This window comes from Fukomys damarensis, unplaced genomic scaffold, assembly GCF_012274545.1.
Source record: "Fukomys damarensis isolate Sample0158 unplaced genomic scaffold, DMR_v1.0_HiC HiC_scaffold_13, whole genome shotgun sequence".
Lineage (NCBI taxonomy): Eukaryota > Metazoa > Chordata > Mammalia > Rodentia > Bathyergidae > Fukomys > Fukomys damarensis.
The window spans coordinates 30,979,525-31,002,702 of NW_022900925.1; positions in this window are offsets into that span (position 1 = coordinate 30,979,525).

Below are 23,178 nucleotides of genomic sequence, written 5' to 3' on the forward strand. Positions count from 1 at the left end.
AAAAAAAAAAAAAAAAAAAAAAGATAAATAAATAGATTTGTCTACAGTGATTGCTGTCGATAAAGTATAGTAACTATAGCCACTACCTGCATGGTCCACATTCTTCAAGCTTAGACACAGTAATTTTTCTCTTATTATAAACTACAGCTATGGAAAAATGCTAATGTTGTTTTGAATATCTGTCTGTTTTGCCTAAAATATAGCTTATTTTTTTAAAAAAAAGTTACGCATCGTTCTACTCTTACTCATTCAAAAAATACTACTTGTTTATTATGAGAAACCACCATGAGAGATGAAGGAATACAACAGAAAACAAAATAGGTAGCTGTTTGCCCATATGCATTGATGAAAACCACAGTGACAATGAGGAAAAGATTGCAAGGGAGAACACCTACAGTTGGGGAAAAACTTGGATGAGGTAAAAAAATAAAATGCTGGATTTTATACTTGATTTAATGGTCAGAGAATGCCATTCTGAGGAAATAAAGGAGACACAAGGGCTCAATGGACAAAGGAGGGTGTGAAAGTCAGAGGGCCATAAGAACTCCTGCATTATGTGAACACAGCTTGCATTCACTTCTGGGAGTGTCCAAGGTCCTAAATTCCTTCCTCAGGGAGAGGCCCTTTGTAATCATCTTAACAGCCATGTATCTGTTGCTTTCCAAGGCTTTGACTGAGGGTTAGGGATCATATTTTCTGTACCACCATATCAGCTGCTCAGAAACTGGAGTCAATATGTAAAGAAAATACACATGTCCAATCGTAAGAAGACAAATCACAGTCAAGACACAGGGCTTAGATGCCTAGTTTAGCACCTTACAGGCACTACTTTGTGTAACTGGGAGATGAGCAACATGACATATTAACCAGTCAGGTCCATGACCCACCCAGAGGTCATCTGACGCATGTGCAAATACTGGAAATAGCGGAATCCTATGAATATAGAATGAGGCTCATGTAGTCTCAAAATCTACCACAAATTGCAACTTTCAGCTTGGGAAACTTTTGAATCAGAAGCAGCATGGGCAATGTGAAGAAGACACTGAAACATTCCAGGAAGGGAGACTCAAGTAGAGAGAGAGAATGTGATGAGCAATTTCCAATGAATTCATGAAGCATCAAGTTGACAAAGGCAGCAGGGGATGTCTATCTTCTCCGGGAGTTTTGGAGTTCTCATAGGTAGACTGTGGTTTTCTCCTGGGCAACTCTGAACTGCACAGGAAGGCAATTTGCAATTTTCTTGATTGAATTAAGGGTTCTTCTCTCCAGATCATTTTTGGCCTCCAACAGATTTTAGCCTTCTAGAGTTACAGATTTCTGCTCTAGGATCAATTTTGTTATTTGCCTCAATCATGTTGACCAGCTCTGTGTTTTCCCCTTAAACGAAGTGAAATGATCCTCCAATTGCTACAGCGAAGGATTTTGTTTGCTTCTCACTTCCAGAATTCCTTTACCTCTTAGTTGAAATATTGAATTGCTGCTGCCATCAAAGGTTTAATTTTTTCATGCCCGACAATTTGGCAGATAATGTTCTTTCTTTGTAGCAAGTAAAAAGTAGTTTTTTATAAGCTTAGGCCTCCAACACTAGCCACTCAGTCTCACATGAAAAGAATACCATGAACTGGAAAGGCCCAGACACCTCAATGCCACTGCCTCTGTTAGTTCAACAAGAGGATTCATCTTTTCCTGTTCATTGCTACAGCGCCAGTTGCAGAGTCCCATGGGCCCACATCCTGGGACCTTCTCCTTTGACGCTATCAATCGTGTGCCCCAGAATTAAGCAGCAATTCCATTCCACACACTTGGTGAGCAGACGCTGTGAATGGATTCCGGCAGCACGCTGTAGCCACCGGAGTCTCTGAATGTGACAAAGCATCCGAGCTGTGTGAGTGGAAGGGAAAAATCTAGCCGTGTGAATAACCCATGCTTTTCTCCCCTCACTGCAAAGAGTTTGCTAATTTCCTAGGCAAAAAGCAAGTTTAATTAAAGCCAGGAGAGCAGGGCAATGCCACAGCTGAATGCATTTTTATGTGGCTCACATAGAGGAAGCCAGGCAAAACATGAAATACGACAATATTAGCTTTATTTGGCAAACGGTTGCACTTTCTCTAGGTCCTCCCCTTTATCCCTGGGGCACTTTAAAGCATTCACTGAATAGTGCTCCAACTCTCCCTCCTCTTTGTATTCTCCACATCTTCCTGATGTATTAACGACCACACTCTGCTTCCAGGAAGCGTTAAGGCGGAGGCAAAACGCAACAGGGAACGTGCCCCTGTGCTTGCCTGTGGCACCACTCTGGGCTGTGTCTGTTCCAGCTGCCCTGTCTCCCTGGTTCACGTAGGGAGGGGACTCAGAGATGAGATGCGGGATTCTCACGCCTGTTCTCACACTTGGGCGACTGCACTTGCTTCTTTGCAGCGCTATCATTGCAAGGTGGTTCTTATCTATTTCGAGAAGAAAGTCTTTATCTATTCTACAAAATAATAAAATGAATTTATGCCTGCTCATAGAATTCCACCAAAAGTTGATCTGAAGGAAACATGCAAAGTGCCCATTTGGCGTTCTTTTTTACGCTATGTATTTCTGTCATGAAACCCATGTGCTATTTATTAAGTTCATTTTATTTCTATGTGAAGTTGGATTTTATTGATAACTTATCTTTAATTAGATTTGGGGGTTAATTTTTAGGCCACATCCACAATTAACTCAGACATTAATGAACTAAAGTTTGAACAAATGCTGAACAATGAATATATGTTGGGTACTTATCACTCACTGTTAAGATGTAGCAGTTTTAAAAGCTCCTCATGGAGTTTATATCTGAATCAGAGGAGAGAGGAAATTTTAAAAATTGTAATTATTATAGAGGAAATGAATGAGACTGCGTGACAGAGGTTTTTGATTAGTGGTTACAATTTTAAGTATGTTAGGTACAGGAATTATTTTTTTCTTGAGACAAGGTCTCTCTACGTTGTTCAAGCTGATCTTCACTCACTATGTAGCCCAGTATGGCCTTGAGCTTGTGGTGATCCTCCCTGCCTCAGCCTCTGGGGAGCGGGGATTACAGGTGCGTGAAGCCACGCCTGTCTTGATAGATGAATTTTTACAGAGAAGAACATGGGCATTTATGAAGCATGGAGACATTTGGAGAAAGCATTGCCCAAGCAGATAGAAATACCCAATTCTGAACTGGCAGCAGTCAGAGCTACACTTTGGGGTCTGCATAGAAGCCAAGGGCCAGGGCATAGTGAATGCTGTAGGCTGCATAGTTGATGTCTCTTATGATTTGGATCTTAAATATTCCCCAAATGAAAACTGTCCCCACTACTACATGGTGAAAACTCTAGGAGGTGGGGTAATGCTGGAGGAAGGAGGTCACGAGGGCTTAACTTCAAAGGTATATCTTGTCCATGGCTCTTTCCTTCTCTCTCTACCTTTTGTCTGCCACAAGATGAGCTGCTTTGCTCTAATACTTGCTCCCTGCCATGATGGACTGAAAACTGCGAAACTGTGAGCTAAGTTTTAAGGCAGTGAGAAATCATTGGAGAAATGTGTGTAAAGGGGACAACAGATTCAAGGATGGAAGTTTGGGCTATCCCATCACTAAGCGGCCATAATGATGAAAAGCTATTTAGAAATAAGGTCTTTAAAAGAGACAATTACATTGAAGAGGAGTCTTCACCCTATATAACTGCTGTCTTTATAAGAGAAAATCTGGGTGCGTGCACACACACACACACACACACACACATATGGAGAGACTGATGACACACAAAGACAGCCACGTGCAAGCCTAGGAGAGCAGCTTCAGAAGAAACAACCCTGGAGCAACCCCGACTGCAGAATTCCAGCCCACAGAATTATAATAAAATTTTTCTATTGTTGAAGGGACTCAATCTTTGATACTTTGTCATGAAAATCCCAGCAAATGAAAATGAAGAAGTAGGCAGTAGGAAATGAGGTCTAACAGTTGAGAGAAATAGGCATCAAGTCAGGTCTCATGGGCCATTCTCTGTCAGGGGATTAGCTTTTATTTGGGGTAGAATGGAGAGCAGTTGGGTGTTGTGACGGAGGGGTATCATGATTTCACTTTGACTTCAAAATAGTCTCCATGGCCGCTGAGTCAGAAAGGAGCTATATCAGGAAGAGTGGTGTGAACAGAGAAACCACTTGGAACAAATCGTGCAACTGAGAGAGGACGATATCTTAGATTAGACTGTAATAGGAAGACAATAAAAATTGGCCATATTCTAAATATACAGTGAAGCCAGTGGTGATATAATTTTCTGACAGATCGGTTGAGGAGGGTGAGACAAATGAGTAAAGTCTGGTATTCAAGGGAAGTGTCTCTAGTGCCACATGGTACAGCTATAACTCAGAGCTTATGGGAGAAGATCTTACAAGCAGAGCATTAGCGGAACACCTGCAGGTTGTAACCTTAACATAGATTAGGAAATGCATAGTTTCTCTAAGTAACACGAACTGCATCAAGGTATTTAGGAATTTTCTGGTCAGAAATAATGCTAGCATTGTACCTGCTAAGGAGTAAGGTTTGTATATCATGGGACCTGGGAACAGCTTTGCCTGTGGGGAATGATAGTATCAAAGATCTTATTCTGGATTACTTCTAGCTGAGTGAGAACTACAAAAAGTTTAAAGGAACTGAGCTTCTGCAGCATTCTGGATATGCTTGTCAACAAAATCAAAGATGAGGCCAGGCGTGGTGGCGCATGCCTGTGCTCTCAGCACTCAGAAGGCTGAGGCAGGAGGATCGCTGTGAGTTCAAGACCAGCCTGGGCTACATAGTGAGTTCCAGGTTGGACTCAACTACATAGTGAGACCCTGTCTCAAAAAAACAAACCAAACAAAACAAAACAAAAATATCAAAGATGAGCAAAAGGTTTTGTTCCCAGCAATTGGGAATGTAAATATGGTGTGTCATTGTATCAAGCTTTGTTAATTATTCTAGATGTAAATTATCTTCTAAATCAAGATTGAGAGCAGATCATTAGATATGATAATATGTACTTGAGGAAAAATTTATGTTGGAGAAAAAAATCATGCCGTTACCAACATAAAGATATAACATGTTCTAAGATGGTAAAAAAAATCACTAGAGAAATGTATATAAGGAGACAAAAGGTCGAGGGACTGAGCTTTGAGCTATTTCATTAGTTCTTTAGTCACAGAGATGAAACACTGGCTATGGAGGTTGAGAAAGAAGAGCTTACAATGTGAGGTCCAGGGAGCCAAGCAAGCAAAGTGCCAAAGAATAAATTGATCCATGTTATCTAGGAATGGGGGCCTGGAACTGACTCTCCAGAGAGGCATCATTAGTGACCTCAAGGGAAATTCAGGAAGAGGCCTGTTGGGTGGAAGGGAGGGGCTTATAAGAAACAGTTTAAGAACTGATGGTAGGTGGTACAGTGACACAGGGAACACGGAATAGTCAAGCCATTTTTTCTCTAAAGAAAATTAGAGAAACACTTGGCAGCACGAGAGTAATCATAGAAGAGGTGCTTTATATGTGCTTATACGTTGATGATTATGATGAAGAAAGACAGAAAGAAAGCCATAAAGGAGAAGAGGGAGGGACCATTGCTAGAGTATTGTCCTAAATAGCCAGAGAGGATATGACTTGGTGCATGGTAAGTCAGCTCCCATCGCTGTGATACAATGACTCACATGGACAACTCCAAGGAGGAAAGGTTTGTTTTGGTTCATGGTTTCTGTTCATGATTAGCTGGCTCAACTGCTTTAGGTTTGGTGTGGCTTAAACTTTATGGCAAAAGGGTGTGCTGGTGGAAAGCTGCTGACCTCACAGCAGCCAGTGAGAGAGCGCGATGTGGGAGAAAAGAAGGGGCTAGAGTCCCAGTACACTCTCTAAGGCCACACCTCCATGACTCACCTCCTCCAGTGAGGTCCATCTACCTTTTAATAATTCATTCGGCAATGAATCCTTATGATCCATTCACCTCTCTAAACTCTATGTACAGTGTTGTGTGGGATCTTAGATGTGTGTGTTGGTGGAAGTTAGGGTGGGTGCGTGAGACTTGAAAAAAGAGTTTTGTCCACTTCCAATTAAAATTTAAACTTTGAAAAAAGGAAGCTAAATCATTATTGTCTTAAGCAGGAAAATGTTTAACAAGCATTTATTGAAGCAGGTGAGTATACTAGTTAAGAGAATAGATCTGTGGAAAAGGCTTCATTCAAGTCCTGTCTTTGGTGTATTTCAGCTGTAAAATTAAAGTTATATACTCGGTGCTTCAGTTTTCTTGCCTGCAAAATGGAAATAGTAACTATCTCACATGTGATAAGTGCTGAATAACATGCACAACTAACAGTGGGCATAGTGAGTGTTCATTCTAGTTAATTATTTTATTTTAGAGGCACACTGCAAGCTTTGGAACAGGTCATTTACAAGGATGGATAAAATAAAGTACTCAAAGCCACTTCAGGGAAATAGAAGAATCAGAGATGCGTGTTCAACAAAAGGCTTAAATGGAGGTAACTGCGAAGAACACAATTATTCCGAGTCATCATGACTCTGTCTTTTAGTCATGAGAAATTATTTCTGAAGTAGAGGGATACATCCAATGTCAACTTTTTAGTCAATTCAGTTGCCTCTTTTGGGAACTGAAAAATCTGGAAAAAGGGATGTCAGTTTGTTGGGCAAACTTGGTACGATGACCCCTGAGCTTCAAATGCAAAGTCCTTGAGAGCTGCCCTCTTTGTGCTTCCAGGAGTGAGTTCAGCTTTGGGTCTTTGAATCAGCTCATTATCCTTTTAACTAGTATCTTTTACTTAAATCAGCCAGAGCCCACGTCTGATGTTTACCATCGAAGACCCTTAACCGATGCACTCAAAGTTGCCCATTATGATGTGACGTTCTGGTCTGTTAGTTCATTCCTGATGATGATCCTAAATCCCATTTTAACTCTTAACTTTAAATGTAAGAAAGGAGCTAACTCACTTGAAGGAAGGTTCTCATGAAACATAATTACTTAAGTCATCGCCTTCTCCCTGGCCTCATTTTATATGGCAGAACTTCTTGATAAGTCTACTAAAACTGGGAGCATGAATTGGATGTGCATTTTACCAGCTCCTTTTCATGGTGTTGCAGCACAATTTTTCTGAAGTATGATGTCTACAATAATTTTACTGTTGATTTTAAAACACATTAAAAATCCATCACCCTATTAATGTTTGTGAGATGGAGAAGTACTTTATAAATAGTTCGCAGTTCTTTTCCTACTTTCTTTCATTGCCAAACTTATAAAATAGAGTTTAAACTTGTAGTATCTGCCTTATAAATGCTCTCTCCCTCTCTCCCTCCCCCATTCTCTCCCTTGTTTTTTATCTGCATGCTATCATTATTTCAGGCTTCTTGTGAGGTACTGACTCTGGACATTGGAAAATGAATAATCAAATAATTTTTCTATATGATCTTTGACACTATCGATTTATCCATCCTACACATTCTTCTCTTTGACTTCAATTACTATCCCAGCTCTCTGATCATAAACATAGTTTCTCACTATTTATTGACATTTTAGGTAATGACAGACTTCTCCTCACCACGGTTCTTGTATTCTATCATTTGCAATCTGCCTTAAAAATGAGGATGGGGAAGAGGCTATGTTGAACTACATGTTCACTACAGGTCATGTTCATTTACACACAAAGCAGGTAATGTCCTGTGAATTCTCACAGGAAATCAGTGTGCTTGGTACCATTTGTTTTGTCCTAATCCTTTAATTGCAAACATATGATTTCAGGAAATGTGAAATATGTTTATGCTTCCAGATTCTTTCAAATTGAAGTGTTTTGTAATACTGCCCCTAGAAAAGAGAGATGATAAGAAACTGAACACATATACCTGTGGCCTTGGATAATGCAAACAGTATGGAGGAGCGAGGCATGAACTGAAGGGATACTCTTATGAGTTATCTACTACAGCATCAAGATTAGAAGCAAACACTGGTATTTTTTGTTTTGTTTTGTTTGAGACAGGATCTCACTATGTAGTTGAGACTGACCTGAACTCACTATGTAGCCCAGACTGGTCTCGAACTCACAGTGATCCTTCTGCCTCAGCCACCCAAGTGCTGGGATTTTAGGTGTGCACCTCCACGCCCGGAAAACACTGGTATTTTGAAACTGCTATTTGTTTCTGAAGAATTTTACAGTTAGGGAAAAATAAAATAATTCACGAAGAGCAAATAACCCTGAGTTTCTTTGGCAAAACTGTGAATTGCAATTGCTTTCATGAGTCTCTCAAAATCTCCTCAAGGAAATATTTTTCAATCTCATGACCCTGATGTAGGCATTCAATTACCTTATGATTTGTTATAATAATGCAAAAGCAGAGACAGAAAAGTTAAAATGGATATGACCTGGGTAAAAACTTTTAAATATGATTTGAGGGTATGTTTGACTACAGCATTGATTTGCTTTATTTTATTACCTTTAAAATTTTTTATGATATACAGTATGAGGAGAATTTATATTGATAAGCTCGTCATTACCATTTCGGTGTCTCCTTGATAAAGCCAGTGGCTTAATTCCACTTAACTTTGCCATTAACTACTACATAGAATTACTGTAAAGGTAGTTTTAAAGATATAAAACATAAAAGAATAGAAAAGTAGAGGAGGAGAAAACAGACGTGAAATTTGGGGAGGTGAACAACAGGCAAGTGAATCACTGCTCATATAGAAAGCACCAAAAATATAATCTTGAGAGTGGCAGAATCCTGTACAGGTGCTGAAGGCAGTAGCACCAAGAGCCCCTGATACTGACTTGTCCTCTGTGGTGACATGTTGAGGATGTTCCTGAACACTTTTCCAGGGCTAAGCTGCCAGGGTTAGTGTAGGCCACTCATTTCACCTTGAGGAAGTGAATTTTGAGGACTCCTCAGAGCTCAAGGTGAGTCAAAAGGAAAGAGCATCTCAATCTCTAAGATAAATATCTGCCAGATGTCTGATGTCTGCTCTGCCCTTCTGAACTCTTAGATTCCAGGCTGTGGTCAGCTGTATGATTTCCCAGACTTGCACTCCTGTCACCAACATCCCTCAAGAGATTTTGGTCTCCTGTAAGTCTCTATCTCACAGTAGGGAGCTGTCTTTATTCTTACAAAGTTAGTTTTGGGCCTGCCACTCCAATTTTCAAAACTAAGAATATTGTCGTGGTTTGGGTCTAGATTTTCCCCCAAAGCCTCATGTGGTCATAGGCTCGATCTTCCAGTGTGAGACTGGAATTGATTCACGATGCAATGCTAGGTTCAAGGGCAATAGGATAAAGGTGAGGGTGCTGTCCACACCAAGCAGTGTGAATAAAATAAAAGGGGAAGGGAGATGCTGTTAAGGTTCTCCTGTTGCCTTTGTTGCCTGTGTCTGCCATATTGTTTCTCCTCTGTGATGCTTGTTTGCCATCCCAACCTTGGAGCAAGTTGATTCTGGACTGAAACCTCTATGAATTGCAAGCCACATAAATACTTTTCCCTCTAACGTTGGGTATCAGGCATTTTGTATCAGCAATGAGAAAAAAGTAAATAACAGAAATACCATATACTCTTTGAGGGCAAATATGGCGGAAGCAGATTTATAAACAAAAAGGACAAATAACAAAGTCAGGATAACGGTTGCTTTGATGGCTTTGGGAAGAAGTTATTACAGAAAGAATCACAAGGAGATTTCTAAAGCTCTCATATTATGTCTTAACCTAGGTAGTAAGTGCTTGTATTATTGTGCTATGGCTTATATCTAGATTTCTCCCCAAAGCCTCATGTGCTCACAGGTGGCTGGACTGTAGGTGTGTGGTACTGCATTAAGGGTGTGACAACTGGATGAGTCTTCTGATTGGTTTAGCTTAGATCTGGGTGTGGACAATTGGAAAGTACACTCTGGGTGTGAGTTGCACCAACAACAGACTTGTAGCCTGGATAAAATACAAAGTGAAATGGAGGCTCTCTGTTTGCTGCTACCTGCCTGCAATGCCATGGACTGTTTCTCCTCTACAATAGCCCTCTGTCAAGCCACCCTGCTGGCTATGGACTCACAACTCTACAAACTGTGAGCTAAAATATAATTTTCCTCCTTGAGCTTCAAATGTTAGGGATTTTGTTCCAGCAATGAGAAAATAACTAAGACATATAGCTATTCTTGAAGCTATACATTTATTTACTAAATAGTCTTACCTATATAAACTGTATTTTACAATTTGAAAAAAAATTATACTAATTGCGATTGCATAGGGGTATACCAGGGACTTCTTCAGCGCTGACTGTATTTCTTAATCTGGGTTCTCCTTACATGGATCTTTACAATTATTTGTTAAACTGCACAAACGAATGTTTTATGCCATTTTCGTATCTAATTTGGAAGAAAATAAGCATTCCAGTAAATATTATGCTCCTCCAAAAATTGTACTAAAATTAGCAAACTCCTTATATACTTAATAAGGGGCAATCTCTGCAATATGATTTTATTTAAGAAAAACAATGCAAAGGAATGATTACAATATGCTACGTTTACAAAAATGAAGAGGGTGATGGAAGAGAGTGCTTATGTGCTTGTTTGTCTGTGGAAAGATTTGTGAGACAGTTCTAACTCAGTTTACTTCCTGAGGAACTGGAGTATAAGGTGGGAGTACTTTTATAATTTTAACCCTGTGAATGTGTGGCATAAATAAAAAACAAAGAACTTATAAAATGCTAAGTAGAAGACCTAACTTTAGATTAGAAATTCTCTTTTTATGTTTTGTAAAATAAATGAATACAGTCACAGTTATTTTTATAGGATATTTAAATATATATATATGATGTCCACCATCGTCGTCAGAACTTCCTATGCGTGTCTGAACCTCGGACGCAGCCCAAGGGCCCTTTTGCCCCTCTGAGCCCTCATGTTTTAATTCCTTGTGTGACAGCTGCTTGCTCATCGATCGTGCTGCCAACTGCCCTGTGTCACAGGGTTATTCAGCAGAACTTCAGGAACACTGTGCCCTATGAATGGAGGACTCTTTTCCTAACCTTCATGGTGAGCTCTACTCTCCTGCACATTTCTGTTCACCAGGCTTCTGCCCGGTAATAAGTCTAAAATGAGATGCCTTTCCCACTTAACGTCTTGTAGGACTTGTGCACTTTGGGAGGAATGCTATCTCTCAGGAGTGATTACATCTGCTGCCCTCTAATATCATGTAGATAATGCAGAATAAAACCTGAAGCTCAGAGACACTGATTCTTAGAAAAGAAAATTACTCCAGCAATCAATTTCTCTGAATGCTTATAAAAATTCTCCATTTCTCCACTTAAAATCTTATACCATCCCAATCAGGAGGCGCACATGCTAATCATTCTGTTTTCAGATCACTGAAATTCTAAATCAAATTCATACTGTGAAATAATGAGAGTTTCTAAAATTGTCTTAACATAACAGGGCTTCAATAACTTAAGATTCATTGGACTGATCAAACTAGAGTGAGAAAGCAAGCAACATCATACTGGCTTAAATTGGGAAGATTGTTTAGTATATCCATCAAGACTGTAAGCTTAGCTGGGGATTTAGCTCAGTGGTTCTGATGCCTGCCTTGCAAGTGCAAGGACCTGAGTTCGATCCCTGGTACCAAAAAAAATAAAAATAAAAAAATAAAAAATAAAATACAATAAAAGACTGTAAGCTTAAAATTAGAGAACCAAGTGCCAAGTTCTGGCTTCTCCACTTGTGAGCTACATGACTTTTGCATGCTTTTATAAGGCTGTAAGCACAGAGGTTTGAGCATATAAAGCCCTTGTCCAATACATATGAGTGCACACAATCCAGTGCTATCAAGAAATGAAGCTTCTTTTATTTTTATTGTACCCTAGTACTTATGATGTGATGATCACAATATAGCTGCTCAACACCAGGAATTGCATCCATATTTCAGACAGGAAAACAAACAAACAAAACAAAAACAAAAACAAAAATAAAACAAATCATGAAGATGAAGGGCAAAGGGTTCAGGAGAATATGTTAACCCAATCTTTTTATATTATTTCTTAAGGCTTTTCCAGAAACCCCTGGAAGTAATCTTTGCTTACATCTTACTGAGTAGATCCGGGCAACTTTGTCACTTCCACCTGTTAAAAAGGTGAACTCACAGAGATAAAGCTTAAGTCATTTGTAGGAAATTCAATGCACGTTGAGACCATAATGTTAAAGGAAATGAATCAGATACACAAGCTTAAAAAGAGCATGGTTGCTCTTATATGAGCAACTCAAATTATAAATAAGGAGCAAAATAAAAGAGATAAAAGTAGTAGGGAGATAGATCTTTCTCAAATGGAAAGATTGAAAGTTGGAGGGATGGAGTAGGGAGAGGGAGAAAGGAAAGGGGATGAAAAAAGGAATTAAGAAGTGCTATGTGCATGTATTACACACAAAGAATGTAAACACTGAGCACTAATTGGAATTTTTAAAAAATATTTTGGCACATTTTAGATATACAGTACAGTTACAATCATCATTGGGATCATGTACCTTTATATGACAGATCTTGTTCCTTATTTTTTCCCCATTCTCCTAGCCTCTTTTCCACCATCCTTCCCTATTTACAAAGACTTTCTTTCCATTTTTTCCCTTTCTCTTATTTTTTTCTCTTCCTTTTAACCTTTCCCCTACCCCTCTCATTTGCCCAACACCTTTAGACATTTTCTGCCTATTATAAAACATCAATTATACATTTTGATCCTTATTTACACTTTTAGTTTAATCACACCAGAGAAACTCTTTGATATTTACACATGTGTCCTATTAATTTCACTTAATAGTATGGCCTCGATGTGCATCCACTTAGCTATAAATGTCTCTAGTTTCTCATTCTCTATGGCTGAGTAGTACTCCATTTTATTTTAAAAATAATCTTCTTTATCCAGTCTCCAGTTGATGGGCAATTGGGCTGTTTCCAAGTTTTAGCTATTACAAATCGTGCTGCTATAAGCATGGGCAAGATATTGCTGTGGTAGGATTCTTTTAATTCTTTTGGGAAGATACACAGCAGGGGAATAGCTGGGTCAAATGGGACTTCTAATCCTAGTTGTTTGAGGTATCTCCATATTGATTTCCACAGTGGTTGCACCAGTCTGCACTCCCACCAACCATAAGAAGGATTCCTTTCTCCCCGCAACCCCACCACCATTTGTTATTTGTGTGATTTCTTGATAGCAGCCATTCTTTCTGGGGTGAGGTGAATCTCAGTGTTGTTTTCATCTGCATCTCTCAAATGTCCAGTGATGTGGAACATTTTTTCATATATTTATTTTCTGCCTTAACTTCTTTGTCTGAGAAATGTCTGCTCATTTCAGATGTCCATTTTTGAATTGGATCCTTATATTTGAGAAGCCTGATTTTTTTAAAGTACTTTATATTTTCTAGATAATAGTCCTTTGTCTGACCTACAGCTGGTAAAAATTTTTTCCCACATTGTAGGTTATCTCTTAGTTCTGTTGGTGGCTTCTCTTGTAGTCTAGAAGCTTTTTAAAAGAGTGAGAGGCTAGTTGATTTTTTGCTAGTTCCCGCACTGCCAAGGATTTGTTCATAAAGTCTTTTCCTATGCCAATGTCTTCAAGAGTTCTATCTAGCTTATCTTCCAACAAGTGTTTTTGTTTTAATATTTAGATCTTTAATCTACTTGGATCTTAGTTCAGAGCATGGTGAAATATAGGGGTCTAGTTTTAATCTTTGGCAAGTTGAAATCCAGTTTTTCCAACACCATTCATTAAAGAGGCTGTCTTTCCTCCAGTGAGGACCTAATTAAAATATTTAAAAAGGAAAGTAGATTTGTTTTCAAGGGGTCTGATCATGGGACCTCTTTTTTTTTTTTCCTTTTTATTGAGGCTATTGGTACAAGCTAGGTACAATACAATATACAATACAATTAATTTCATCATTGGGATTCTGTACCTTTACATAACAGGTCTTGATTCTCATTTTTCCCCTTGTCCCTGCCCTCCCTTCACCCCCTCCTCCCCTCCCCATTTACAAACACTTTATTTCCATTTTTTCAGTTTCTCATATTTTTTTCCTCTCCCTTATTACCTCTCCCCCACCCTTCCCACTTTCCTTACACCTTTAGCCCTTTACTTCCTATTTCACATTATTAATTATCTCATTAGGATCCTGTGTACTATTATAGTTTTTCACACCAAAGAAACTATTCGGTATTTCAGTTAAAGAAATCTCTGCATGAACATTAAAAATAGGGAATCCTAAAATAAAACTAAAAAGCAAAGTAAAAGAGAAAAGGCAATGATGTAACATCAAAATAATCCTTAATTCTGGAGATGAAAATGGTCCCTGAACATATTTAAATTGCTTCTCACTCTTATAGTCTTATCTTATTCTTTTGTGGGGCCTCTTTAACAAACTGAGGTTTTGTTTTCAGGGATGAAAGGGAGAATAACTACCAGCAGTATGCACAACACTCTTCTGGTTTCAAAGGTTCAGTTTTTACATACTACAATGGAGATATTAAAGCTAAACAGGCTAGTCAGAATTCAGTGAGCTCTGCAGCTGAGGTGTGTGATGAACTGGTATTAAATAGTAAAATCTCGCTAATGCTGGTCATTACTATCAGTGTTGTTTGTATTTCAGAATTAGTGCAAATCCCTTACTGAAATGTGCCAATCAAATCCCAAGTATTAAGAAGGAATGCTCTACATTTATACGGTGGCATCTTTCTTCTGTGAGTCTTGCCTCTGGATAGGGAACCTCTCATATCCAGTCTGATCCTTCTGGCTTATATCTCCTTACTGCCAAACAGCTAATATATTTATATTTATATTTATTTATATAAAGCCTCAGCGCAACACTCAACATGATTTTTTAAAAATAAAACATATGTGAAATCATGGTCCAAAGCTATTATTCCTTCTCCCTCCAAATACTTTGAAAAACAAAGTTACATGTTTAATTGCTCAGATAGTCTGTTTTCTCTTAATTTGAAAGTGTTAAGAGGAAGTAGTTGGTCCCTGGGCTGAATTATACGTGATTTGTTAGTTTCCCAAGGGCAGGGAACTCCTTTATTTTCTCTTATCCCTGTGGTTGCATGCAGAAGGTCAATTAGTTTTCTGATAATAATGACTCTTTCTTTCTCAGCTGGGCCTTCTTGCCACCAGCTTCCACACTGAATGCAGAGATACATAGTAAGCATTTCATAAATATTTCTCTATAAAAGTGAAAGAGTAGCAGAAAAGGAGGAAACCACCCCCTATGGAAGGGCTATTATGTGCCTAATAAGGCTCTGAAAGTGTGACATACTTCCTTTTACCTAAGTAACACTGCAGTCCGTGAGCTTGGCACAGTGCAAAGGATGAAAGATTGCTCAAAGTCGACTTGGAGTCAATGTTCACTCCAAACTCCAAGAGGGCCCTGAGGCTGCCTTTAATCCAGCAACCTCACCACGAGAGAGTGTGATGAGGACAGCCCCTGTCTGAAATCTCTGTCTCTTTTTATTGACAGAACCAGGAAGCAAGGATAAAGGACAAAGGAAGGACAACACCTGGGCAGAAATTCATGTAGCGGAAGGACAGGGAAAAGTCAGGGTGGTCTGGTACATGACTGCCCTTAGGGCCAATCTAAGTAATAAATCGGAGTATGGGGAGGACGAGGGCCAGAGCATTCATTTCTTAAGACACTATGCTTTATCCTACTTGGACTTGTGACCCCGTAGGCTATCTTTTTATTCTGTAACTATGCATTTGGAGAGGTTTTGGGCATGTGGCTCCATAAGTCCCTCACCTTCACATTTCCATCTCATGCATATCTCTGGCCAAAACCCTCACACATTCACAGCAGGCAAACAACAGAAAGATGAAGGGTAAATGTTTGCTAAGTGAATGATGAAAACTGCAACCAACACCAGAGGCCACACTGCTCCCGGGACCACAACCTTGACACCAACAAACCTCTTGACTTCTTGACACAGGATCTAAAGACCAAACTGCTCCACTATTTAGTGTCTTATAGCACACCTCACCTTATTTCTTGATATTTTTATTTCTCTGAAACCAAAACCTCACTGTTGCCCAGTCAGCACAGAGGTCCTATGTTTAAAGGCCTTTATGATTAAACTCTTATAATACTATTATGATAACAATGATCACAATATTGATAATGGCTGAAATGCTTTAAGTATTTAGTATGGACCATGTAAAATTCTAGTTGTTTTATGTGTCATCTTATTTCATCCATACAAATATTCTGTGAGTTGGTTATGATTCTTATTATTTAGTCTGAATCTTACAGAAAATGGTTATATCTGTATAGTTGCAGAGTCCATTTCACTTAATTACTGCACTAAACTTGGAAAAGACCTAAGGCATAAAATCTAGCCAATATGGAGAGTGTGGGCTGGGGATCTAGCTCAGTGGTTCCACTGCCTGCCTTGAAAGCACAGGGTCTCGGGTTCAATCCCCGGTACCAAATAAACTAAACAACATGGAGAGTGGCCACAGATTCAAATCTTAGCAGGTGTATACTGTATTGTGTTTGAAGAAAAATATGTAAAATACTTTAAAATATATATATTTCAAAAACACTTTTTGATTTATGGTAGATTTGCAAGGATTATACCAAAAATATTCATATAGCTTTGTCCTAGATTCCTCTAATACTAACAAATTGACATTATACAACTATCTAAAGTTAAAAGTTATCATCAATACATTGCTATTAATTAAACTGCAGATTTCATTTGGATTTTACCAGTATTTTCAACAATGCCTTTACTGTTCCAGCAGTCAATTCAAGGTACCATGTTGCACTACATAATCACGTGTCCCCGTGGCCTTGTGCTTGGGAAAATTCTGTATTTGCTTGTTATGTTTTTATGGTAAGTTAGAAGAGCATTGCTTATGTACTTTATACGATCACCTAGTATTTTGATGTATACTATATTTTCTTCTGATTTGACTGAAATTACAGATTTGGGGTGGGGGAAATACCACTGAGATAAAATAGGTTTCTATCACATTCTACTAGGAAGAAGATGATTTACCATAATTAATTGCTGGTTTCATTAAATTTGCTTACTTGGTTAAGGTAGTGTCTGCTCAGTTTTAACAGTGTAAAGTTACTCTGACTATCTCTGTATATCCTACGTGTTGCATGGGATCCTATCCTCTAGTCTATAGACTCTTCAGAAGACAATGGCAGATATAGCCAAATCCTGGAGGAAGGAATATAAAGATTGTGTGGACATACAGTCAAACAAGCATAGTAATTAATTATTTCAAGAACTTAGTTGCTTAGATGTCAGGTAAGTATCCTACTTTCTTTCAAGAGTAACCCATTAACTTTTGTGTTTAATCAATATATTTTGCCTGAAGCAGTTACGACTATAGTTTTTTAACAGAAATTTTTTCTCTCTCTCTCTTTCTCTGTGTATTTATTATTTGGATATCTCCTGAAGAGATTATCCATTCTCTTTCATGTCCTTCTTCAGTTATTTAGTTATACAAGTATGCATTTGTAAATATTTGTTTTTTATTTTTGACTTGTAATCCAATATTACCACCCCATTTTATTGTGTTCCTCAATTTGTTCCAGATTTGGCCACTGCAAGCTCCTTCAGGTTGGCTTTTGACTCTTTGATGTGCCCTCAATTTTTTTTTTTCTTTTCACTGGCTTACTTTCTGAAATTGCAAGATATTTCAGATTGATTTTGTATTTTCCTTGCTTCAGTTTGATAGTCAGCCATTTCTCCTAGGAGACCAAGTTCCACTTCTTGGAGAGTGGTATTTCAAAGCCAAGGTCAAGCTCCTATTACCAAGGTATCATTCCTTCTAGGACCTTTCAGTGCACAGAGGTAAGAAATATGTGTGTCCATTAAGTCCTGTGTATGTGCAAATCTTTAGTAGTTCATATATTTGTTCACACTCATTTAGAATTTGCTCAGGTCTAACACAGCCAACCATTGAATTTCATTCTAGTGCTTTCTTGAATTTGTACACAAAGTCTCTTATAGTGAGAAACCTGGCTTTTATGATCTATAATTTACTTACTTAAGGTTATATGTAGTTAAGATTATGTCAGAATTGTTAACCCTGTGGGAAACAAATGTACCAACTAGAGTACAGTTATTTTTATATCTACCATTAAAATATCAAGTTAACACTGTTTACAAAATTATTTAGGTTAGCTTTCCCCCACTCCCTTCAGAGAATTTATGTCATACACTTATACAGTTTCCTTTATCAATCTACAAATTATCTTGGCATTTCTGGTTCATTGATTTCTTTTTTTCTGTTTTTAATTCTATTACAGTAAAGTTCACTGTTATTTACATTTGTAAAGTTTTTAACACTCTAATTTGCTCTTTGTTTCACATTGTAGCATTTTCTCTCATCACTCATTGAAAGTCTCTCCCTGTCCAATTTTGGGCTTTGGAAGATTTATTAACTTTCATCCTCAAAATGTCTAAGCCCCATAACCTTTTCCTCTGTGAAGATTCATATAGTGTGTGTCAGTCATTCGGGACATAATCCACTTCTTTTAAAGAATTCTAAAGTGACTGGTGAACAGCGATGAGTATCTAGTAGAGCTCATTAAGGCCTTGATTACCATGGAAGCTGAGTTAGACAACTACTTGGCTTCCTGACATTCTTTGTTGCCACATTAGCATCTGCCTTCAAGGACGGACAGATTTCCACAGCAGACATATACCAACCATTTCCCCATTTGACTAACTAGGCCCACCAAATACAGAAGGATCCAGATGCCAGGAGTACACAAAAGTCTCCAGGGTTGGCCTAGTCCTCTCCTTTATGTTATGAAAATGAAAACAAGAAGGGAATAGTGTGCCCAAGTCTCTCATAGGTAAAAAGCATAAAATAGATGCATCATACGTGCTTAGGGATATTTATCTAATTTCAGTAATTAAATAAGTTACTCCATGTAAAACAGCAAATAAAGAAATACATTGTGAGTCTAAAACATGGATGACCCTTCAAGGAGAGAAGCATTAAGTTTTCAATCCTATCTGGAAACTTAGAATGGGAGAAAAACACTCACCCTTTATGTGATATTCTGGACCTGGTATGAAATTGGTGTGTTTTGAACAGAACAATTAAAACCTCAATTAGAACACAATTAGCTGTGTGCTATTTGTAATACAACATGTTAACACTGTTACATGAATGAATCCATCTCCTTCTTGGACAACTCTATTTTTTTTTCTATTATCGGCATTTTGAGCAACTTAAGCACAGTTAGGTTAAGTCACTTTTTGATGTTTGTAACTAGAAACTGAGCATCAGGTTTGGAGATCAGCATTCCAATTGTACCGCCTACCCTGCTATAATTCTTCATTAAAAGGAGAAGCAGCCTGTGTGGGCTTTCATTTTCTGCACCTCAATTTACTTCTCAATAAAACACTTTTAACCATCATCTTTGACTTCTCCCTTTCTTCTGTGTGGACTCTGGGTCACTGTCCTTCATTCACTGGCTATTTTAGCCACCTGGCTCATTACTTTCCCCTCCTTGATTAAATTCCATTACAAGTCTGTGATTTTCACATCTGCTGGAATTATCTTGATATCCATTTGGGCTCTCACTTCCATGGCCTTTGCATGCTGATTGTTTCTTCTCTCATTTCATGGTTATCACCCCTGCCCTCAATAACTGCATCAATTTCAGAATTCAAATTCAAATATTGCCATTCTGGCAATCTTTCATCCTTCTGTATTAGCAGTACGTATGGCTACATATAAAAACAAAAATTTCACCAAAAACAAATGAAAATCTGAAGTAAACATGATAAAAGCTTTCATGTAAAATAAGTTAAAACAGGCAGACACTGATTAGGTAGCTTTCCAGAAGCACCAGTTGCCAGGTTCTCCTTCCTTCCCTTTCCTGTTATTAATCTAAAATTATCACCCCAGTCTCCAGGATAGTTGCTTACACTCCAGCCAGCACGGCTTCAAGAAAGTTGCCTAAAAGGCACAGGATACTTTTACTCACATTCCACTAACCAAAATTTACAAATAAAAATTTACAAAAGAATAGAACAAAGTTAAAAAAGCCTATTTTCTGTGACTATCTTAATTCAGTGTTCCCATCATTTACCCTAATACTTTGTTTTCATTTTTAATTTTAACTTCAGTTTGGAGAAATGAGAAGATAAATGGAAATGAGCATTTTCTTCCATTCTTCCTAGGCAAGAGTAGTCCTTCTCTATCATTGTAGATTTTTCTTATTTTATAAAAAAAATAAGGCAAAGTTTCATAACCAAGTAAAAGAATCCAGAAGTTACTACATTGTGCATTGTTATCTTCAGAGTAATCACTCAATATAGGACATAATCAAAACCATTCTTACAAAAAGAAAGCAAACAGATATTTCAAGATATATATTTGTATACATAGATATATGCATATAGTTGTTTCATTTATACTGCTTATCTCAACTGAAAATAAAGTTTGTGTTATTATCATAGTTTCAGACTCAATGCAACCTCCAAATCCACTGACTCTACTCTTTTTCCTTATTTATAATTTTCCTCATATCCTAATTTCCCTCCCTAGCCTAGCTAAAGTAGACAACCCATCACTAAATTTAGCCTAATTTCTTAATTCTCCTCTCTATTTTTCTGTCATTCTTACTCGATGGTACATTAAGCCAAGTTACCTCTTCACTTCATTCATGCAACTAAATAGCTTTTCTTATCTGGAGCAAACCACACTGTACTCTTTGGTATAATTTTAAAATCATGGCCACAATCTTAAAAATTACAACACATTTTTAGTGTTTTGGATTTCCACTCAAATATGTGCCTATTGTGAAAAATTGTCGCACTCCTCAAACCACAAATACCCAGCTTCTCCCTTGCTCCTGGCTGATGCCCTTGTCTCATACTTGTCAGAGAAAATAAAAAATATGGTATGTATATACAATGGAATATTATTCAGCCACAAAGAAAGAAATCATGTTATTTGCAGGAAAATGAAAGAAGTCAGAGTCATAAAGATAAGCACTGCACATTTTCTCTCACTTGGGGAATCTGCAGGGGCAGGTGATATAAGAGTAGAAAGAAGATCATTTAAAGAAGGGGACCAGAGCCAGATGAATAGGGAGGGTGTTCAAGAGGATAATAGAGACACTGGATGTAATCAGACTATGTTGTATACACAAATGGAAATGTCACAATGAAACCCATTAGTCTGTATTCTTAATATGCATTCTTCAGTATAATTTAGAGAAAAAAAATCAGATAGCATTTACCCACTCTGGTGTGCTATTTTAAGCTCTATACTCAGAGTTTCCCATTTATAATTTGCCTTTCTGTTCAGTCATTACTTTTTTTTTCTACCTTCTTCTGGATTACCTGCATAAGTTTTAGAAATTTCTATTAAAAAAAAAAAAAGTGACAGAAGCTTCCCATGACTTCACATTGCCCCTGTAGCTGCAATACCAGTCTTCACCTCTGCTTCACCATATGTTTTCAAAGAATTTTTTATAGCCAGTGTCTCTACTTGCTCACACCACCACCAAGGCAGCTGATTTTGGCTTCTCCTTCAGTAACCCTTGGACAGAGGCTCTTGTCAAGGCCACTAAAGAACTCCGTGAAGCTTAACCTGAGTCTCCTCTCCTTTTCCCCCACATGACTTCTCAGTGGAAATTAATACTAACCTAGAACACTTAGTCTTAGCTTTCAAGCTAAGATTCACCTGAGTTCGCTCCACCATCCTTGCCATTCTTTCGCGTTCTTCTAAAGTTGCTCTAAAGTTCACTGTGAGACTTTTTTATTTTTCTCTACACACAGTCTGCCTGAAGACATGGTTACTCCCCAGGTAGTATCCTTCGGCCCCATAATTTCAGATATGTACTGTATTTTATGGCCTCCTCATTTATCTTCTCCAAGCATGATTTCATTCCTTCATTTCAGACTACTGTATCGAGCTGCCAACTTGTCATCATTTCTGAAATTTTTAACTAGCATTTCAATTTTAGTACACTTGAATCAATACTCTATCATCTCTTAACCTCTGATACCTCAACCAAGAGTTTCACCTCCTTCAGTAATTTCCACATCAGTAAATGAATAAAGATTAAGCACTCTATTGCTTTACTCAACAACCAATGAATCATCCTTGAGCCTCCCAAAACCTGTCATTATTAATTTCTATCCATTTCATGTTTACAGTATATACAAAATATGTCATCTCTCTATCCATATTCCTTCTACTCTAGGATACTCCTAAGACTCCTGTAGTAACCCCCTTAACTGGTCTTCAGACCTTCATTCTGAACCCATTTTCATCTTCTGCAAGTATCTTTATTTTCAACAAAATTAACTCAAATCATGTTATCCCTCTCTTTAGTATTGTTCAATGGCTTCTCACTGCACAAAAAATGAAATCTAAACTTGGCTTGCTAATGTGAGGTGCTGTATGATAAGTTACTGTTCTCTTCAGCCTCTGCTACTTTATCTCTTCCCACTCAGCACACCAGAACATGTACTCTCCTCGTTCCTTGCTTATGCCAAATGCTGTTTGCGCTAGAACCCTTATAATAATGATGCTCATTGCCCACAAACGCATTTCCCCATTTCCTTACAAAGGACCTGTGTTCTTGTCATTAAAATTTCTGTTTTAAACAGACCTCTTTAAAGAGACCTTCATGAACACCCTACCTAAAGAAATTATTTGGCTCTCCCATTCCCAGACCCCTGAGAAGCCTGCGGCCTGCACGGTGTCCCTCAGATCTGGGTCCGTATGGTAGAAGGACCTGGGTCCAGAAAGCCATTGCTATGAGCACAGGAAGATAGAGCAGTGGTGAGCAGCAGAGAGAGGGCCTCTCCAAGGCTTGTTGCTATTGAAATTTGAAGGACACTGGGAGAGTGAAGACAGAGAAAACTATAGCAATTTGTGAGTTGCTAGGACCAGCATCTTCTACAAAAACCTTGACCTGCCACAGGGGAAGGGTGCTTCAAACTGGCAGTAGAACATTGTAGAGTTCTAATCCGAAGGAAGTCAGGGAGCTCAATTCTGGATTCACAGCCACAAACAAGCCTGAATCTCACGGGGCTGCAGCTGGTTCACTGATATTAACTAAGATGGCTCTGCACACTGCTGCCCCTGTTGTAGACTAGCAATAGCAGAGTCATGCCTTGAAGGGGACGCTTGTTTTGCTGTTGTTG